This window comes from Pleurodeles waltl, chromosome 6 (assembly GCF_031143425.1).
Source record: "Pleurodeles waltl isolate 20211129_DDA chromosome 6, aPleWal1.hap1.20221129, whole genome shotgun sequence".
NCBI lineage: Eukaryota > Metazoa > Chordata > Amphibia > Caudata > Salamandridae > Pleurodeles > Pleurodeles waltl.
The window spans coordinates 313,831,664-313,852,316 of NC_090445.1; the positions used below are offsets into that span (position 1 = coordinate 313,831,664).

The following is a 20,653-nucleotide window of genomic DNA, read 5'->3' on the forward strand; positions in this document are numbered from 1 at the left end:
TTACCCTCAGTTACTTCATATACATACAGCAGGCCTTCCAACATGTCGCTCCAGTAAAAAAATAGAGAGGACCAGAACAAAAGTTAAGGTTGGTGCCATCTTGGAATGGGATGCCAAATAACGGACTCTGTAAGAATAGAATGCAAATAAGCATATTTTCGTTTTTTTACAATTACTGGCTGTGGTGTAACAGGAATTAAATAAACCAGCTGAAGCGCATGCGACAATACATACAATTCTGCATCTGGTTACTCTAATAAAAAAGTATGAAATAAAAAAGTAAATCTCGGGACCACAGGCAGAAGAAATGAGCTACATTAGGGGGTCTACACTAATGGCATACAGACATCTCCGACGGGCAGGCTGTGATTTTCATGCTTGTTTCACTCAAAGTCCGTGAAGCAAAATTATCAGTGCTCCTGCTTTTAACGCGCTATTTTGTTCATTCGAATCCGTTATGTGAATTCCTCGTTTTATAACTAGCACTGATTTTATACCCTTTTTCTAGCCTCTTGGGCAAATGTTGCTAGTTGGGCTTGTTTTGGTAGGCGAATGTTTTTGTTTTGGGCTTCTTTTGAAGGAAAGTTGTGCTCGTTTTAGATTCAGACCTGGCAGCGGTGGCCTTAATTACGGGTTGGGGACGTCCGTTGAAAGAGTGATAATGGACCACAGACTCCAATCTCGGATAGCGGACTATGGAGGAAAATTTCGGAAAGGTGGCCACCCGCCCAACCACCTATCAGAACCAGGTACTGACTGATGGATCTACTTCTCGATTGGCTCAAAAATCGATTCAGCGGTCGGGAATCGATTAGCTGATCGCACAAAGAATAGATTCACCGATTGATTCAAAAATACACCATAAGAATCGTTTCACTGCGGAACCAAGAATCTACTCACTAATATATCCAAGAATAGACCCCGCTGATCAACCCAAGAGATACTCGCAAATCGACGAAATGAGCATCTCACATCAGTGGACAATATCGGGACGAATGCCCTATTATATCTATATACATGTGAGTATAAAGTAATTCCCTCGCAGCATTTTAGCAGCTCAGACCACCTGTTAGAAGCATTCTCTTTGTGTCTGACCCACTGCCTCGAGCCCTGTGTCCGACCCCCTTTTTCTCTCTCCTCCCCTTTTTTTTGCCTCTCTTCGTTTTGTCCTATTCGCCAAACCGTCCCGAATATATGTACTTCCCATCTCATCCTGCACCGTCCAGCTTCTCCGTTTTTCTTCCAACGTGTCTCTATTTTATGCCTTATTCTCTTTACCTTCGTATCTATCACCGTTATATTCTTTCTACCCCTCGAATCCTTTCGCCAGTATTTTTCTCTCTGCGTGTTCTCTCCCTGTTTCCATCTCCATCTAAAGCCTATTTGATTCTTTCTGCCTCTGGATGGGGTCTTCTTGAAAAGCAGCAAATCCTGAAAGGCAATTGCATGCACACATATGGATTCAAAAAAGGCCATTTAAGCGGGCTTTCTAACGTTGGTATTGGTTATGTGGAGTAACTGGACGAGGAACCAGCAAAAGGTACTAGTGAATACTGTAATTTTACGAAAATGTTAGCAGATGACTAATAACAATCGGCGGCAAAATATTCTTGTGCTCGTTTTCTTTATACAAAGTGTTGTAATTTAGAGCGTTAGTGCAAATGAGGTGACCCAGAACTAAAACTTTAATAATGCTAGTACCAGCACTTTGTATCTCTTAAGACACGGTGCCATCTGGTAACCATTCGTTTGGAGAAGGAGTGATGCGACCGGTGGAGTTCCCCCAAGTTTCTATGCAAGGGCACGTCCTTGGTATTATACCAGGTTTGCGGGGTAAGAAGATGTGGGGATGAGGAGGTCATTTATTACAGTAAATCCCCTTTAGGGTGCTATACTTGGAGTGATTTATCAAGATATATGGGCCATAATTTAATTATTGGGTCCAGTTCTGCGGGCCGTGTTTGGTTATTGGTCACGTGTGTGTGCATCCTAAGTTTTGTCTTCAGTTATAGAAGCAATACCTAGAGAACTGTCTAGTTACGGAGGTAGCACATGGATTATTGTGCTCTGTTCTGCAGTCATTTGGCAACTGTGTTTAGCTCGGGGGGCATCGCATGTCAACTGGGTCTGGAGGACACATTTATAGTATTGTCTCATATACAGAACTGTATCTGCAGCATTGCATTTAATCAAGGTGGATCTATCTCTATATTTGGGTCCAAACCTGGAACCATCATTTTAAATGTCTAGCTGCGATTTCAGAGTATTGGTTCCAGAGGCCACAACTATTTCCTATTTGTTCAAGGTTAGGACAAGTGTGTTTATGCAGCCAATGGGAGGTTTAGCTTAATGCACGAGGTTCTGAACTATGCTTCACATCTTGCACATTTTGCTTAGATGTATGTTTACAAGAGTGAGATTTGAGACTATACATTTCTTAATTTTTTTTCTATTAGCATTTATGTCATGCTGAGGAATAAGTATTCTCTCTCTATGGTGGGTCCTAAAGCTGTGCTGAAAGTGTGATGTTGACTAAGGAGTGCGCAGTATCGGCTAGGTTACAGAGATGACTCATTTCAGTCTCGTTTAGTAAAGATCCGAGCCAAGCATCCTAGCTACCTGCAGGATACTACTGCTGAAGAACAGGCCAGTACAAAATGCTGGTCATTTCGTACTGCAGAATGTTCGCAAGATTGTAGAGTCATAATATTATTGTAGAGTTACATAACGATGTCGGAAGCATTTGCAGTTTTAGGAGGAACAAGCAGAACCTGAGGTTTGTGAAAACGTGCCGCTGTCCAGAGGTAATAGATTAGATGCTAGGGATGTGGGGTCTGTAGAATCTGTCAAGGATGTCCAATGCCATATGTGCAGAAATAGTTATATGTAAGTCAATGGGGGAACTTGTCGAGGTATTGGTATGCCTGTCTTAATCCAGTCTTGTGTGCAATGATGGGTGTTTGACGGTTCCACAGAGGGAGACGAATGATTTCGCCTTCGTCTGAGAGAGCCACTGCTTGTAGTCTCAAATGGACGCCCTCTCGTCGCTTAAGCCTGTACCTGATCTTATAGATGGTTAGTCTCTGGACGCGTTATGGCAAAGTGATACGTACATAAGTGCAAGGAGGCATCAACTGTTGGTGTCTACTGTAGGGAAAGTGCTCTCGGCAGCACGTATCTCGTCGAGGTATTTTACACATACAGCTTACATTCTTTCTCATATCCTTACTCTACTAATAAAAAGTAAACAATGAAGCACCTCCGCGGCAATGACTGGATTCATATGGGTTTCACCAGAATGCTTCTGCACCCTTAGCTGTTGTCTGCTGTTGTCTCACACAGATGTATTTGTCCAGGATTGCGCCACGCTGCCTGCCCCGTTCTCCTCTGATTGATTCATTTTATTAAGTGACACGTAATTTGGAATTGGGGACTAAAAATTTTAATTGGTATCCTTAGCTTGATTTGCAGAGGCAACACAAGTACAGTACACTGGATCTAGTATGTTCAATTGGTGTGTTGCATTGAAGCATCGGTATGTGCAGACAAAAAGAGAGCATGCATTATAAGCAAAAAATGAGGGGTACTAGAAACTAGCTTATCACTACTTCTTTTAGAACTAAAACTGAATTTTGAAAAGCTCCAACTTACACCTTAAAATTACAGTTTTGATTTTTGCATATTTTGTTGGTCTAGTTGTTTTAATGCTCACTTGTTTCTGCAATTTTGTTAATTGTTTTGAGGTTCAAGTTGTAGAAATTGATGTCAGCGCAGTCCAAGTGGGAGGAAGCATGTTACAGTAAGGGATTGCTCAGTTGTAGGGGGAATAAAACCTAAAGGACAAGAGTGCACTGCAGAGGATCACAGGGGAAATAATAGTTCAACGGGTATGTAAGGGTGTGGCATATATGATGATGTTTAATCCTTTGGGCCATGCCCATCTGGTGAAGGTTCGCTGAGTGTTTGTGTGTGTGTGTAGTGCTAGAAGCGGGCGGTGTCTGGATCATTTCATTAAGGAAGGGGTGGCAATGTTGGCTTGTGGGCATGTCCTGCAGGCTTGGAGATGGGAGACTTGGGGAGAGTTGTGTGGAGTATGTCCTCTAGGCCCAGGAAATGACATAATTTGTATTAGCATGTCCTGTTGTCGGGGGAGTTGCCCAGTTTTATGTGAGGGAGACATGCACCTCTTCTGGGCTTCTGTATCACTTCTGAAAGGAAGGGGACACTGATCCTCTTGCCTAGTCAATAATCTCTTCAGTAGGGCAGGGCTGCTCTCCTGTATCCCCTCTCCTGACCCAGAGCTGCTCTTCGTTTCCTGGCTTCAGTGATACTCCCTACACTCCTTTGATACCACCTACCGCCCGGATCTTGCACTGTTACCACACCCCTTCTTAACCCGACTCCAAGTTACAAACCCCGACCCTTACTATGTTTTGACGTTCCTTGGACCAACCACTCACCTTCATCCACTCCCCACGCTGCAGCTGTCCAGGAGGTAGTATGTTCAATTGGTGTGTTGCATTGAAGCACCGGTATGTGCAGACAAAAAGAGAGCATGCATTATAAGCAAAAAATGATGGGTACTAGAAACTAGCTTATCACTACTTCTTTTACTCCCAGTGGAGTGCAGTATTATTATGAATATAGAATATATGAATATAGAATGTGTGTGTGCTTCTAGTCTTAAGCCCCAGTAACGCACATACTTTCTTTGTGAATCGTCTCCAGTGAGCAAACATCCAAAACTCTTCTTTAGAGTCCAGCATGTGCCACTGATGTGCATGCAGGTGGCTCTCAATGATGCAGTGAGCTAGTACAGTAAAGGGCCACCTGTAACATCTGAATTAAGTTAGGGCTTTGATGTCAACCCTTCATTCTTAGGGTCGAGCCTGCAAGAGCATGTACTAGCACATGTGTCTCACTTGCAAGACACATAGGATAACAAAAAAGGGATTGGAGCCCGCCTGTTACTTATCATTTGTTTGCTTGCATGGCACATTTCTTTACAGCCTCGTAATTGGTCACTGCAGGCCTAGCACCATTTCCACTGCTTTCCGTGAAGCAGGGACCAAACACTGATTGATTCAAATTAATCAGTGCTTGTCCGCTGCTCCCGGCATGACTGAGATACTATGTGTATGACTGACATAAACGTGTCCAACAGGACTAATAAAATTGCAAAGTTTTATTTTCTATAGTTAACTTTCTTTTATTTTGTCAAGTCTTCTTTTCTCACTTTGCGTTTATGTTTTGTTTTTGTTTTTGCTCTTTGGCTCTGTTCTCAAATCATGATGATTATCTTCTCGTGAATACTGCTAAGCAACATTATTTCTTTGATATGTGTAATTTGCAAAACTATGCTTTAACACATAATCGTACAGTACACCCCACTCCAATTCAGTCAACTGAAATCCACCACACTCAATCCAATCCACCCCAGATCAATCATCCTACTTCAATCCAAACCTCTCCAGTCCGCCACACTCCAGTCCTCCCTATTCACCCCACTCCAATCTGCCCCACTCCAATCCAAAACAACCTGTCCCACTCCAATCCCCCAGAATCTGCTCCAATCCAAAACAGTCTCCACCACTCCAAACAATCTGCCCAACTCCAATCAAAAAAACACTTTGCCCGCTCCAATCCAAAACAACATGCCTTGCTCCAATAAAAAAAAAAAACAGTCTGCTGCACTCCAACCCAAAACAGTCTGCCCCACTCAAACCCAAAACAATCAATCCCACTCCAATCCAAAACAATCAGCCCCTCTCCAGTCTACCCCACTCCAGTCCAAAACAATTGGCCCAGAGTCTGCCCACCCCAATCCAAGACAGTCTGCCCACCCCAATCCAAGACAATCTGCCCAACTCCAATCCAAAACAATCTCCCTCACTCCAATCTGCCCCACACAATCTGTGCCACTCAAATCTGCCCCTCCAATCCAAAACAATCTGCCCCACTCAAATCTGCCCCACTCCAATCCAAATCAGTCAACTCCACTGCAATCCAAAACAGTCAGCTCCAGTCCAATCCAAAACAATCTGCCCTGCTCCAATCCAAAGCATTACTAGGCCCCACTCCAATCTGCCCCCTTCCAGTCCAAAACCATCTGCCCTATTCTAAAACCATCTTCCTCACTCCATCCTGCCCCACTCTAATCCAGAACACTCCACAACAGTCTGCCCCCCTCCAATCCAAAACAACCTGATGTGCTATAATATATAACAATCTGTCCTACCCCACTCCAAAATAATCTACTCCAATCCAAAACACTCTGCCCTCTCCAATCCAAAACAATTTACCCTGTTCAAATGCAAAAAATTCTTCCCTGCTCCAATCCAAAACAACTTGCCCTGCTCCAATCCAAAAAACTCTACCCGTTCCAATCCAAAACAGTCTGCTGTACTCCAACCGAAAACAATCTGCCCCACTCAAACCCAAAACAATCTGCCCCACTCCAATCCAAAACAATTGGCCCAAACAGAGTCTACCCCACTCTAATCCAAGACCGTCTGCCCACCCTCATCCAAGAGTCTGCTCACCCCAATCCAAGACAATTTACCCAACTCCAATCCAAAACAATCTTCCTCACTCTAATCTGCCCCACTCAAGCCCAAAACAGTTTGTGCCACTCAAATCTGTCCCTCCAATCCAAAACTATCTGTCCCACTCAAATCTGCCCCACACCAATCCAAAACACTCCAATCCAAAAGAATCTGCCCTGCTTCAATCCAAAACATTCTGCGCCACTCCAATCAGCCCCACTCCTGTCTGCTCCACTCCAGTCCAAAACAATCTGACCTATTCCAGTTTGCCCCACTCCAATCCAAAACAATCTCTCTCACTCCCTTCTGCCACATTCCAGCCCAAAGCAGTCCATCCACTCCAACCCAAAACAATCTTCCCCACTCCAGTCAAAAACACTCTGGTCCGGTTCCAACCCAAAACTATCTGCTCCACTCCGATCCAAAACAATGTGCTCCGCTCTAATCCAAAACCACTGTAGGAAAGTACCATCTTGCCTGGCATGTTACCCCCATATTTCACTGTATATATGTTGTTTTAGTTGTATGTGTCACTGGGACCCTGCCAGCCAGGGCCCCAGTGCTCATAAGTGTGCCCTGTATGTGTTACCTGTGTTATGACTAACTGTCTCACTGAGGCTCTGCTAATCAGAACCTCAGTGGTTATGCTCTCTCATTTCTTTCCAAATTGTCACTAACAGGCTAGTGACCAATTTTAACAATTTACATTGGCATACTGGAACACCCTTATAATTCCCTAGTATATGGTACTGAGGTACCCAGGGTATTGGGGTTTCAGGAGATCCCTATGGGCTGCAGCATTTATTTTGCCATCCATAGGGAGCTCTGACAATTCTTACACAGGCCTGCCACTGCAGCCTGAGTGAAATAACGTCCACGTTATTTCCCAGCCATTTTAAACTGCACTTAAGTAACTTATAAGTCACCTATATGTCTAACCTTTACCTGGTAAAGGTTAGGTGCTAAGTTACTTAGTGTGTGGGCACCCTGGCACTACCTAAGGTGCCCCCACATTGTTCAGGGCCAATTCCCTGGACTTTGTGAGTGCGGGGACACCATTACTCGCGTGCACTACATATAGGTCACTACCTATGTGTAGCTTTACAATGGTAACTCCGAATATGGCCATGTAACATGTCTAAGATCATGGAATTGCCCCACCAATGCCATCCTGGTATTGGGGAGACAATCCCATGATTCCCCGGGTCTCTAGCACAGACCCGGGTACTGCCAAACTGCCTTTCCCGGGGTTTCACTGCAGCTGCTGCTGCTGCCAACCCCTCAGACAGGTTTCTGCCCTCCTGGGGTCCAGCCAGGCTTGGCCCAGGAAGGCAGAACAAAGGACTTCCTCAGAGAGAGGGTGTTACACCCTCTCCCTTTGGAATAAGGTGTCAGGGCTGGGGAGGAGTAGCCTCCCCCAGCCTCTGGAAATGCTTTGATGGGCACAGATGGTGCCCATCTCTGCATAAGCCAGTCTACACCGGTTCAGGGATCCCCCAGCCCTGCTCTAGCGCGAAACTGGACAAAGGAAAGGGGAGTGACCACTCCCCTGACCTGCACCTCCCCTGGGAGGTGCCCAGAGCTCCTCCAGTGTGCTCCAGACCTCTGCCATCTTGGAAACAGAGGTGCTGCTGGCACACTGGACTGCTCTGAGTGGCCAGGGCCAGCAGGTGACGTCAGAGACTCCTTCTGATAGGCTCCTTCAGGTGTTGCTAGCCTATCCTCTCTCCTAAGTAGCCAAACCTCCTTTTCTGGCTATTTTAGGGTCTCTGCTTTGGGGAATTCTTTAGATAACGAATGCAAGAGCTCATCAGAGTTCCTCTGCATCTCTCTCTTCACCTTCTGCCAAGGAATCGACTGCTGACAGCGCTGGAAGCCTGCAAAACTGCAACAAAGTAGCAACGACGACTACTGCAACACTGTAACGCTGATCCAGCCACCTTCTCGACTGTTTTCCTGGTGGTGCATGCTGTGGGGGTAGTCTGCCTCCTCTCTGCACTAGAAGCTCCGAAGAAATCTCCCGTGGGTCGATGGAATCTTCCCCCTGCAACCGCAGGCACCAAAGAACTGCATCACCGGTCCTCTGGGTCTCCTCTCAGCACGACGAGCGAGGTCCCTTGAACTCAGCAACTCTGTCCAAGTGACTCCCACAGTTCAGTGACTCTTCAGTCCAAGTTTGGTGGAGGTAAGTCCTTGCCTCCCCACGCTAGACTGCATTGCTGGGAACCGCGTGTTTTGCAGCTACTCCGGCTCCTGTGCACTCACCGAGGATTTCCTTCGTGCACAGCCAAGCCTGGGTCCACGGCACTCTAACCTGCATTGTACGACCTCCTAAGTTGTCCTCCGGCGGCGTGGGACTCTCTTGTGCAACTCCGGGTGAGCACCGATTCACTCCACTTCGTAGTGCCTGTTCCGGCACTTTTGCAGGTGCTGCTTGCTTCTGAGTGGGCTCCTTCTCTTGCTGGGCGCCCCCTCTGTCTCCTCACGCAATTGGCGACATCCTGGGCCACAGCAGCATCCAAAAACCCTAACCGCGACCCTTGCAGCTAGCAAGGCTTGTTTGCGGTCTTTCTGCAAGAAAACACTTCTGCACAACTCTTCACGACGTGGGACATCCATCCTCCAAAGGGGTAGTTTCTAGCTCTTGTCGTTCGTGCAGAATCCTCAGCTTCTACCATCCGGTGGCAGCTTCTTTGCACCCACAGCTGGCATTTCCTGGGCATCTGCCCACTCCCGACTTGATCGTGACTTTTGGACTTGGTCCCCTTGTTCCACAGGTACCCTCGTCTGGAAATCCATCGTTGTTGCATTGCTGGTGTTGGTCTTTCCTGCAGAATTCCCCTATCACGACTTCTGTGCTCTTTGGGGAACTTAGGTGCACTTTGCACCCACTTTTCAGGGTCTTGGGGTGGGCTATTTTTCTAACCCTCACTGTTTTCTTACAGTCCCAGCGACCCTCTACAAGGTCACATAGGTTTGGGGTCCATTCGTGGTTCGCATTCCACTTCTAGAGTATATGGTTTGTGTTGCCCCTATCCCTATGTGCCCCCATTGCATTCTATTGTGACTGTACATTGTTTGCACTGTTTTCTATTGCTATTACTGCATATCTTGGTATTGTGTACATATAACTTGTGTATATTTGCTATCCTCATACTGAGGGTACTCACTGAGATACTTTTGGCATATTGTCATAAAAATAAAGTACCTTTATTTTTAGTATATCTGTGTATTGTGTTTTCTTATGATATTGTGCATATGACACTAGTGGTACTGTAGGAGCTTCACTCGTCTCCTAGTTCAGCCTAAGCTGCTCTGCTAAGCTACCTTTTCTATCAGCCTAAGCTGCTAGACACCCCTCTACACTAATAAGGTATACCTGGGCCTGGTGCAAGTGTAAGTACCCCTTGGTACTCACTACAAGCCAGTCCAGCCTCCTATCCTGCTCCAGTCCAAAACAATCTGTTCCACTCCATTCCAAAACAATCTGTTCCACTCCATTTCAAAACACTCGGCTCCAGTCCAATCCAAAACAATCTTCCCACTCCAATCCAAAACAGTAGGCCCCACTCCAATCTGCCCCACTCCAGTCCAAAGCAATCTGCCCTATTCCAGTCTAAAATTATCTTCCTACTCCAATCCAAAGCAACCTGCCATACTCTAAAATCATCTGCCCCACTCTAATCCAGAACACGCCAAAACAGCCTTCCTCACGCCAATCCAAAACAACCTGCTGTGCTCCATATATAAAAATCTGCCCTACCCCGCTCCAAAATAATCTGCCCCACTCCAATCCAACACAATCTACCCCACTCCAATCCAAAACACTCTGCCCGCTCCAATCCAAAACAATTTGCCCTGCTCCAATACAAAAGAAACTTTGCCCAGTTCCAACCCAAAACAATCTGCCGTACTCCAACCCAAAACAATCGCCCCACTCTAGTCTGCCCCAATCCAATCCAAAACGATTGGCCCAAACAGAGCGAGCCCAACTTTAATCCAAGACAATCTTCCCACCTCAATCCAAAACAGTCTTCCGCACTTGCCCCACTCCAGTCCAAAACAATCTGTGCCATTCAAATCTGCCCCTCCAATCCAAAACAATCTGGCCTACTCCAATCCGAAACAATCTGCCCCACTGCAATCCAAAATAATCTGCACCACTCCAATCCAAAAGTATCTGCTCCAGCCCAAAACTATCTCCCCCACTCCAATCCAAAACATTGTGCTCCACTCCAATCCAAAACAACCTGTCCTGCTCCAATCCAAAAGAATCTGCCCTTCTCCAATCCAAAACAATCTGCTCCACTCCAATCCAAAGCAATTGTCCCCACTCCAGTCCAAAACAGTCGCCCCCCACTCCAATCTGCCCCACTCCATTCCGAAACAATCTGCCCACTCCAACCTGCCCAACTCCAATCCAGAACATTCCAAAACAATCTGCCCCACTCCAATCCAAAACGACCTGCTATGCTCCAGTCTAAAACAATCAGCCCTACCCCACTCCAGTCTGCCCCACTTTAAATCAGTCTGCCCCACTCCAATCCCAAACTGGCAGCAATGTGCCCCACTCCAATCCAAAACAATTGGCCTCACTCCAAAAGACCCCTCTTCGGTCCAAAACAATATGACCCACTCCAGTTATCCCCACTCCAGTCTGCCCTGCTCCACTCCAAAACAATCTGGCCCACTTCAGTTTGCCCCACTCAAATTCAAAACAATCTGTCATACTCCATTCTGCCACACTCCAGTCCACAACAATCTGCCCACTCCATTCCACAACAATCTGCCCAACTCCAGTTCAAAACATCCTGCCCCACTCAATACAAAACAATCTGCCCCACTCCAACCTGCCCCACTTCAATCCAGAACACTCCAAAACAACCTGCACCTCCCCAATCCAAAGCAATTGGCTCCACTCAATCCAAAACAATTGGCCTCATTCCAATCCAAAACAGCCTGCCCCTCTTCAATCCAAAACAATCTGTCCGTCTCCAAAACAATCTGCCCCACTCCAGTCCAAAACAATCTGCTCCAGTCCAGAACAATCTGCCCCACTCCAATCCAAAATGTTCTGCCCCACTTCAATCCAAAACAATTTGCCCCACTCAAATCTACCCCACTCACTTCAGTCCGCCACACTCCGATCCAGCCCAGTCCATCTATTCAAATCCATTCCACCCCACTGCAACCACATCTACCCCACTCCAATCCACCCATCCCACTCCAGTCTAACCCACCTTACTCCACCCCACTGCACCTAAATCTACCCCACTCCAAATTATCTTAATCCACCCCACTCCATTCCAGTCCACCCCACTTCACTCTAATCCTGCCTACTCAAATCCAATCCAGTCCACCCCAATCCAATCCACCCCAGTCCAGGTCACCCACTGCTATCCACCTCACCTGATCCCCCCCCCACACCCATCCAATCCAATCCACACCACACCACTCAATCCAGTTCACCCCACGCAAATCCACCCACCCCTCTCCAGTCTGTTCCAACCCCCACTCCATCCAGTCCACCCTCACCAATCCATCCAACTTCAATCCACCCACCCTACTCCAGTCAACCCCACCCTACTCCAGTCTATCCCCAGTCCATTCCACCCCACTCCAGTCCAATCCACCCCTCTCCAGTCCACCCTAGTCAATTTCAGCCCACCCTAGCCCAATCCAACCGACCCTAGTCCTCTCACTCCAGCCTGATCCACCCTCTCAAGTCCAATCTATTCCACCCACTTGAATCCAGGCCACCCTACTCGAATCCAGTCCACCCCACTACCTCAACCCACTCCACCCTATTCCATCCCATTCCACTACACTGTAAACTACAACACTCTCTGCCACTGAACTCTACTCCCCCATACTCAACTCTGCTCCACTCTACGACACTCGATACCAACATAACCCACTCTAGGACACCAACTTTTAGCCATGCTGAACAGCAGCTACACTGGTGTACAACTTAGCAAAAACAGATTGCCAAAGCTAATAGCTCTTGTATAGGTGAGACCTATTGGCTTTGCCAAGGCGTGTTTTATTTTTATTTCCAAACACATGTAATTGGCATAAAACATGTAAAATAAAAATCGTCAAAAAATGCTGTCTGCATGTTTACACAGAAATAAATAAAATGACCCATTACAAAATTAAATTAAAACAGATGTTGGTCCACCAACCTTGGCACTGAAGCATACTATTTTTCACTTGATTTGCACATGCCACAAGCAAAACTCTGTCATTCACAGTGAAAAGGTGCAACGGCTGAAGTGAGCTCACCCTTTAACTCATGTTGAATGCAGGGTGGGCGGTAGCAAAATGTGAATGACATTTGAATAAGCCAGATGAAAGCTGTCCGAAAGTCCCTGTAAATGTATGTTTATAGATAACTTTTTTTGTTTTAAAGAAAAGATGCGGCTGCCTTGTTTTTTATTTTTGTTGTTTTTTTAAAAGAAAAGATGAGTCTACCATGCTCTAACATGTAGTTAATGGAGTGACCTGAGAATGCTCATGGTATCATATTTTTCAGGTGCTGCTAAGTAAGTGAAATTGCCATAATTCTTTTGAGACTGGACAAGGGCATTTTCTGGGGTGTATGATGCAGAGTGTAAATAAAATCAAAGGCTATTCAAACATTTTATTTCAAAGAGGTGTCATACCTTGTCCTCTACAGCAACCTTGATGTTCAGAGCAACATTAGAACTGATGTAATACATTGGAATCTGTGATCTTTGTATGCATGCCTATCTATGATTTTCTTATTAGGTTAATTTGTGATGTCTCTAGTTACATGCAATAAAAACAAGCATTAGCAAAGCCAGTAGGTCCCAGCTGTACAAGGGCTTTTTGGTTTGACAATGTGTTTTGGCATTGTTGTACACCATAGTGGCTTCTGTTCAGCATGGCTAAAAGTTAGTGGTGTGGAGTGGGGGAGTAGAGTGTCCTACAGTGGATTTGATGGAATGTCGTAGGTTGTTGTTAATATAGGGGAGTAGAGTTCAGTTGCCCAGTGGCAGAGAATGACATAGAGTGGGATGGAGTGGGTTGGAGTGGATTGAGGTAGTGGAGTGGATCGGGGGTAGAGTAGGGTGGATTGAATGTAGTAGACTAGATGTGTGTTGGGTGGATTGGACTGGAGTGAAGTGGACTGAAATGGGGTGAGGCGGATGGGATTGTGGTGGATTTGAGTGGGGTGGGTTAGATTGGTTTGGGTGAGCAGTTTGAATTGGAGTGATAGAGCTGGGTTGGAATGGGGTGGATTAGCTTGAATGGCGTGGAGTGGATTGGAGTCACTGGACTGGGGTGGATAGGAGTGGGGTGGATATGAGTGGGGTGGTATGGATGGTTTGTAATGTGATGGACTGAGCTAGGGTGTTGTGGATTGGTTTGAGATAGAGTTGGATTGGAGTAAAGTGGAAGGTATTGAAGTGTGGTGGATTGAAATGGGGTGGCGGTGGACTGGATTGGGGTGTGGTGGGCTGCAAAAGGAAAGGATTGGAGTCATTTGCGGTGGACTGTTGGGGTGGGGTGTATTAGATTGGTGTGGGGTAGATTGGAGTTGGGTGGGTTGCATCAGGGTCAGGTGGATTAGACTACGGTGGGTTGGATGGATTGGAGTTGGGTGGACTGAACTGGGATGTGTGGGGTGGATTGGAGTGGGTTGGAGTGCGGTGGAATGAACTGCAATGGGGTGAATTGGATTGGGGTAGAGTAGGGTGGATTGGTGTGGATCGCATTGAGGTGGATTGCATTGAGGAGAGGTGGATTGGATTTGATTGAGTTGGACTGGATCAGATTAGGATGGAGTGGAGTGGATTGGTTTAAGTGGGGTGGATTGATTGAGTGGGGTGGATTAGGGTGGATTGGATTGAGTGTGGTGGATTGGATTGGGGTGCAGTGGATTGGATTAGGGTGGGGTGGATTGGAGTGAAGTTATTGTGATGGATTGGGTTGTATTGTAGTATGTTAGATTGAACTGAACTGGAGTGGGGTGGATCGGATTGGTGTGGGGTGGATTGGATTGAAGTGGGGTAGATTAAGGTGTTTTGGAGTGAGGTGGATTGGATTTGAGGAGACAGGATTAATGTGGACTGGAGTGGGGTGGATTAAAGTGGACTGCATTGGAGTGGGATGGACTGGGGTGAATTGGAGTGAGTTGGACCGGGTAGCAGTGGACTTGAGTGGGTTGGATTGAAGTGGGGAGAGTGGGATTGGACTGGAGTGGGTAGGGTGGGGTGTATTGGATTGGGGTGAGATGGGTTGTATTTGAGTGGGTTACATTGGACTGGGGTGGATTGGATTGGTGTGGTGGACTGGATTGTAGTGGGGTGGATTGTAGGGGAGTGAATTGGGCCAGAGTTTGTTGGATTGGAGTGGGGTAGATTGTTTTGGATTTGAGTGTGCTTGGGATTGGAGTGGGGCAAGATGGAGTACAGCAGGTTATGGAGTAAGGTAGGGCAGATTGGAGTGGGGCAGGTTGTTTTGGATTGGAGTGGAGCAGATTGGAGTGGGAGAGGTTATTTTAGATTGGAGTAGGGCAGATTGGAGCAGGCAGACTGTTTTTGGATTGGAGTGTGGCAGACTGTTTTGGACTGGAGTGAGTCAGACTGGAGTTGGGGAGATTGTTTTAAATTGGAGTGGGGCAGAATGTATTAGGGCGGATTTAAGTGCATTGGATTGAAGTAGGATAGATTGTATTGGGGTGGGTTGGTGTGGGATGGATTGGATGGCATTGGGGTGGATTGTCCTGGAGTGAGGCATATTGTTATGTGAAGCGCAAGCGCTTTGACCTGTTATAAGTATTGTGGGCTTTTAACCACGCGTGGGCTTGCCTTTAAAAAAATCCCTTGATGTCATTGGTAAATGCTTTACGTTTGGCCCGCCTTGAGGTTGTTTTTATCATACTTTGCAGACTGCCCCTGTTACATGGATGATTGCACGATTTCTGATATACTTTAGCATGGGCAAACTAATTCTTTTGTCACTCCCTTTGAGCTGCATGGTGGCCATGGTGATCAAAGCCCGAACAGGCGCAACAGTGTGAACTCAATCAACGGTATTGGAGTGCTGGTCACGTTGTCCACAGTTACCTAATCAGAGTAATTTACTGTTGCTCTCCCCTTAAAAAACTTAAAATTGATGAATGCTCTACATAAAACAGAAAAACTCAAAGTGAAATTGGCTCTTCCGCAATACTATAATATTCACTGCACTCTGGAAAACTCAACCCATAATGCTTTGCAGGACATTACTTTTACAAAATATTTTTGCTCATAAGCCTGTGGTTGTCCTAGGACAATGGCGCCACCACCAAAATGTTCACAACAACATGCCCTTTCAGTCTACATTATCGGGTCTCTATACTAGGTTACTGGGGACCCCAAAATAATAAGCCCTCCCACCATTAAGGGGGTGATTCCGAGACTGGCGGGCGGCGGAGGCCGCCCGCCAGTCTACCCCCAACAAAATACCGCTCCGCGGTCGCAAGACCGCGGAGGGTATTTTGAGATTTGCCCTGGGCTGGCGGGCGGCCGCCAAAAGGCCGCCCGCCAGCCCAGGGCAAATCTACCTTCCCACGAGGACGCCGGCTCCGAATGGAGCCGGCGTAGTGGGAAGGTGCGACGGGTGCTATTGCACCCGTCGCGTATTTCAGTGTCTGCTTTGCAGACACTGAAATACTTTGTGGGGCCCTCTTACGGGGGCCCCTGCAGTGCCCATGCCATTGGCATGGGCACTGCAGGGGCCCCCAGGGGCCCCGCGGCACCCCCTACCGCCATCCTGTTCCTGGCGGGAGACCCGCCAGGAACAGGATGGCGGTAGGGGGTGTCAGAATCCCCATGGCTGCGGAGCGCGCTCCGCAGCCATGGAGGATTCTCCCGAGCAGCGGAAAGTCGGCGGGAGACCGCCGACTTTCCGTTTCTGACCGCGGCTGAACCGCCGCGGTCAGAATGCTCGAGGGAGCACCGCCAGCCTGTTGGCGGTGCTCCCGTGGTCGGTGACCCTGGCGGTCACCGGCCGCCAGGGTCAGAATGACTGACCCCCAAGTGTCTGTTTAAGCTCTCCCATGGCTTGAACTTTTGTTTTACAGCTGGGAATAGCTTGTGTTTTTAAGGGCCTTGTTTGTAATATCATTGTCATAGGCCTGCTACTCATGAATATATATTGCGCACTATGCACTCTATTTACATGACCACATTTCTTACAAATACTATTTTCATTGTGGTGTCCTCTAGGGGGTATTCTAAGCATTGTAGCCATATCAACATATTAAAATATTCATGGCATGTCAACTTGTAGGGCATCAAGTTTACAAAACATGTTTGCCCATAACTCAGTCTGTGTTGGTCCTAGGACAATGCGATCACCTTCAAAACATTGACTACAGTGTGCTCATTCTGTCTACACCACCTCTAGCTCGCGGAGACACCAAAATAATTAACACCTCTCACCATTCTGTGTCTTTTAAGCTTGTTCACAGCTACAGGCTTTGTTTTACAGCTGCGAGAAGTTTTGTTTTAAAGACCTTGTTTGTAATATCATTGCATTAGGCCTGCTAGCCCTAAACATGCCCCTTAGGGGCTATGTATATGGTTACACTGCATTACTTTTTCCTGTTTTTGTTTTATTTTATGGGTTTATCCCCTCTAGGGGCTAGCAATATGAGGACACGACCATGTTTCATGCAAATTATATTTTTGTTATGGTGCCCTCTTGGGGCTGTTTTGAGCATTACAGTGTAGTGCCAAGAGGTTATTTCTGATAAAGGTTTATATGATAATTGTATATATTTTAATAATATCTCCTTATTACAATTATGACCACAGTTAAGACCAATTTACCATCCTTATTACACTATGACTGTTTGAACACCTTTGATATGTTTGGGTGACCTTTTCTAGTTTATTTCTCCTCTGTGGCTGTCTTGTGATTTTATTGGGGGAATTCAGTTAGCCAGCCAGCAACTCTGATGGCGAGGTGGTGAATGTGGTATTCTATTGGAATTAGCACAGAAGGTTTAAATCAGGGTGCTAAGTGGCAACATTTTTCATTTTTTTGCTGCAGATAGAGGAAGAAGGTAAATGGAAGTGCTTTAGTTATATGGAGGGCCACTGGAATTATATGACAGGAAAAGATGAAATTATGAGGAAGAGTTGACCAATTTATCTGGCAGCAAAAGTCCAGTTATGAGTTTACAATGCCATTTGCGCCAACTCAAGCAAATGTGAGACCCATTGCATTACAAATGCTTGCTTTTGGATTGGAGTGGGACAAACTGTTTTGGACTGGAGTGGGGCACATTCTTTTGGATTGGAGTGGGACAGATTTGAGTAGGATAGATTGCTTTGATTGGAGTAGGGCAGATGGGTTGTTTTGGATGAACATAGTGCGGATTGGAGTGGGCCGTACTGGAGTGGGGCAGATGGGTTTTGAATTGGAGTGGGGAAGGTTGTTTTGGATTGGTGTGGGACAGATTAGATTGGGGTGGGTTGTTGAAGTGGATTGGTTTGGGTTGAGTGGGTTGGGTTGGAGTGGATTGGATGGGTGTGGGGTAAAAGTGGGGTGGATTGGAGTCAGGCAATTGTAGTGGGGTGATTGGGGTGTACTGCATGATTACATCTTAATGCATCATTTCAGAAATCACACATAATAAAGAAACAATGTTGGTTTGCAATATTTCAAAGAAGATAATTGTCATCTTTTGAGAATAGCACCCACACCTCAATCACGTTGGGAACAGCGGACGGGCACTGATTAAGTTGAATCAATCAGTGCGGAACTGATGCTTGCCTTGCAGAGATGAATTATGAAACTGTAAAGACAAGTGCCACGCAAGCCAGCAAATGGTAAGTGACATGCAGGCTCCATGCCCTTTACTGAACTCAACTGAGTCTTGCAAACGAGATGCATGCTCCAGTCCATGCACTTGCAGACTCGACCCTAAAAATGATGTTGCTGCTCAACTGTAATATGTTGAGTTGTGACTCATAAATCTGAAGCCAGAAGTCATGGTGAAATGCTGTTAACTGCTGAGTCTTTTCCCACCCTAGTGCAGAGACTTGTTTTTATATATAGGACACTTCATTTTTAAGATGTCAAAACGTTTTCTCCTCACAAGGTACAGTGGCCAGATTTCTTTCCTCATATGTTGAGATTTCTAATTGTATCTCAGGTTTGTGGATTCCCCTGGAGAGAACTGGGAAAATACCCAAACTATAGCATAGAAATTTTCCCTTTTTTTTGTAATGGGAAACATGTGCCATGCACCAAAGAATCTGCTTTTTTCCCTAAAATATGGCACCAAAAAAAGTTGGCAGTTCTGAGATCACCAGCTTTCAGAGACATGTGTTGTAAAAAATAAATAAAAAAATGGCCAGGGATTTTGCATTTTTCTAAGTGGTAATCAATTTTACTAGAGATTTTTATTATTATTATTATTATTATTATTATTATTATTATTATTTTTGTTGTTATTATTATTATTTCAGTCTACTTGTAGTTTACAGTGGAAACATGTGTAAAACCCTTGGGTGTAACTGGAAGGCTATACATTTCTCAAAACCGGACAACATTCTGAATTTGTCAGGGGTTAATGTATATGGAATGCTCCGGGTTTATTCATAGAAACTAATGGCCATATTTACATGACCCTAGTGCTACCAGAGCGTCAATGGGTGTTGCTGTGGGCATTCTACTACAACACCTATAGCTTTTGACATTCCCCTAGATTTACAAGGAATCGTAAATCGGAGGCAGCGCCAAAAACTAATGCCACCCCAGGGATGGTGATATCATGGTGCAACAAGGCATTCTGCAGCCCACATAGAAAGACCATAGAAATCATTAAATAATGACAGTTTGCTGCTTCTAAATCTGCTGCATGTTGCGACGGGAAATGCGTCATGATGTGTTGAACCCAAGATGCGGGATGCGGTAGCGATGAGAGTTTGTTGTGAAAGGCCCAACCCACGCAACAACAGCGATGCATCAGTTTTGCTCGAAGATGTGCCGCTCACCCGAGGGGATGCATTGGTTCTGCTGAGAAAAAACCTTAGGACCACTTCCAAGGGTCCAGGACTATGGTGGTACCACTTGACAGGATAGACTCACAAATGAGTGTAGGTGCAGAAGCAAAGTGGTTGGAAGTATTTAATGTCCCTGAGACTTCAGATCAGGAGGCCAGCCATGTAGCGCTTGAAGTCACTATAGGTTCTGGGGTCAAATGATGCAGACTCAGTCCTTCTCACCCAGGCAGAGGTCAGCAGGTCATCAGAGCAGGAGTCGAGCAGAGTAGCTGTCTATCAGAGTGACAGTCCTTGTAGCATCACAGCAGTCCTTCTTCCTGGAAGAGTATCCACAGGTCCAGAAGTGTACTGAAGTGCTGGTGTCAGAGGTCCAGTACTTATACAGATGGTGCCTTTGAAGTAGAGGAGATTTCAGAGACATGATTCCGAAGTGCACAGAGGTCCCCCCTTTTTGCCGTGACTCCAGACTTGCTACAGGGGGTATGCAGCCCTTTGTGTGGGGACAGAACACAGCCTGTTCAGGTGCAAGTGAGGCTGGGTCCAGCCCCTCCCTCCCATCCTGCCAGTTATGGTCCATTAAGGCACACCTAAACTTCCATTTTGTGTGGCTGACTAGGGGCTCAACTGTCATCTGCCCCAGATGTTATCAGAGACAGGCTGCAGGCACCAACTGGCTCAAGCAGGAACATGCCAACTTTCCAAAAGTGGCATTTTCAGAACTGCAATTTAAAATCTAACTTCCCTATGTTAGAATTTTAAATTGTGATTCTAGAGATACCACACTTGAAAGATTTATCTCTTCTCAATTGGGGACTACACTTATAAAGTGCAATAAGGTAATCCCAATGTTATCCTGCTGGAGAAATAGGCCTTGTAGTTGTGAAAAACGAATGTGAGACTCTTCAGTACCAAGTCATGTAAAACTTAAAGGTGCATGTCCTACTTTTTACGTACATTGCACACTGCCCTCTGGGCTGTTTAGTGCCCACCCTATGGTGACCTATATGTATTAACTAGGAAGGCTTGGACCTGGCAAAAGGTTTATTTTGCCAGGTTAAAATAGTAGCTTGAAACTGCATA

The 20,653-nt window shown here is 46.1% G+C and overlaps 1 protein-coding gene across 1 annotated transcript in view; it reads left to right on the plus strand.

Annotated features, from left to right (window-relative positions):
- Positions 1–336: 336 nt before the first annotated feature.
- Positions 337–20,653, plus strand: part of HOMEZ (homeobox and leucine zipper encoding) — a 64,999-nt gene continuing 44,682 nt past the window's right edge. The window contains exon 1 of the mRNA XM_069238120.1: positions 337–1,019. The gene's annotated coding sequence lies outside the window, so the exon portion shown is untranslated. The remainder of the gene's footprint in view (positions 1,020–20,653) is intronic.